Source organism: Delphinus delphis, chromosome 4, assembly GCF_949987515.2.
Source record: "Delphinus delphis chromosome 4, mDelDel1.2, whole genome shotgun sequence".
Classification (NCBI taxonomy): domain Eukaryota; kingdom Metazoa; phylum Chordata; class Mammalia; order Artiodactyla; family Delphinidae; genus Delphinus; species Delphinus delphis.
In genome coordinates, this window is record NC_082686.1 from 3,435,204 (window position 1) to 3,436,960 (window position 1,757).

Sequence of the window (1,757 nt, forward strand, 5' to 3'; positions counted from 1 at the left end):
GAGGAGCCCAAGTGAGCACAGCTCCCCACGCGGCCTGAGGGGCTGGGCAAGGACAGGTGGATGTGCAGAGAGGGGCCAAAGGGAGAGGGAGCGAGTCCCGATCCCAAGGCTGGCAGTGCTGTCATCCTAGTGTCCCAGTGACAACTGAAGCCATGTGACACACCCTCCCCTTTCTTCATCAGCTTGCGCTGGTATCCTCGTCAGACCGGACGACTTAAACAACTGACATTTATTCTCACAGTTCTAGAGGCTGCAGGTCCAAGATTGAGGTGTGGGCAGGGCTGATGTCTCCCGAGGCCTCTCTCCTTGGTGTGTAGATGGCCGTCTTCTCCGTGTTCTCTGTGTGTGTCCTAATCTCCTCTTCTTAGAAGGACACCAGTCATATTGGATTAAGGCCCACCCTACTGGCTTCATTTTAACTTAATTACTTTTAGAGACTTCATCTCCAAATAAGGTCACATTATGAGGTCCTGGAGAATAGGACTTCCACATGCGAATTTGGAGGAGACATTTTAGCCCATAACAGCTGGTGTCTCTTACTTGAAACCAAGGAACCCTAATAAATGCAAATTACCAAAGGGCAGGGGTCACAACTGTTTGTTGCTGAGACTAGTCACTTCTGCTCTAGGTGGTAAGAAAACAAAGGGAATACATGAGACTGAGAATGTGTCAAATGCAGACAGTGAGCAAACCCAGAGACCATGAGACATAGGGGACATTCACACTGTGTGTTAAGGGCAGACAGGGAGTGAGTGGGTCACCTGTAGGGTGTGTTATGTGACAAAGAGGATGGAGCAGGCAGAATGTTATCACAGGTGGGACAGGATGGAGGATCCGTAGGAAGCAGACTGCGCGTCTCCAGCCTGGCCGCTCCGTCATCCTTAATCAGGCCCCCATTGATGACCCTGGTCATGGTCCAATTCAGGCTCCACGTGTCATCCCAGACACAGACTAACAGCATGGCTGCTCTGTGGGTCACTGTGGGCTGCAGTTGGGCCAACGCTGCTTTCCCTGAGTCTCCCCAATAAAGCCTGAGTGTGTGGTGGCACTGCCCATGTCCTGGCCCCTGTTCAAACCCCAGTTCTTGTCCTTGTCACCATGCATTGATGGAAAGGCCGAGAGAGGAACAGGACACATGAGCATCTCATGACCCAGGATCCAGGTGTGTGGTCCTTCCACCCACTTGCACCCCATGCAGAGTGCAAACCTGCCACTTCTGCCCCTCACTTTTCATCACGTGTGGGAGATAGATTTACTAAACCCCGTGGCTCAAGCACCTTAATTGGATCTGTGAGCCTTTCCACTCTGCAGCTGGCCGTGTACTTGGAGGTTATCATTGTTTCTAGAAAATTACCAACACAACAATAGGCTTCTATTCAGAACATGTTGAACTAAGGACCAGACCAGGAACCAACTCTGGAAGCCAAGTTGTGGCTTCAGATACTATTCGTAGGGTTGTAGGGAAGGGTATTGTTAGCTCAAGAAAACTCCCTTGCGTTTATTTGTGAGTGTGGGCAGAGACAGCTTGTGGAAATGTTCAGTGCTTGTGAGCCCGACAGGAAACATTAGCTAAGAAGAGACACATACCTGGGAAATACCAGCACAGGAATGTACTGGCAGGTATCAAACAGTCACCCATTTAAAGGTCCGAGTTGTCACATTATAGTTAGTTCCAGAAAGGTAAATAGTATTATTTTAAAGGTATTTCTTAATTGTTCTTCTCAGCTCTTGACATTGCCCTGAGCCGGACATTTTGG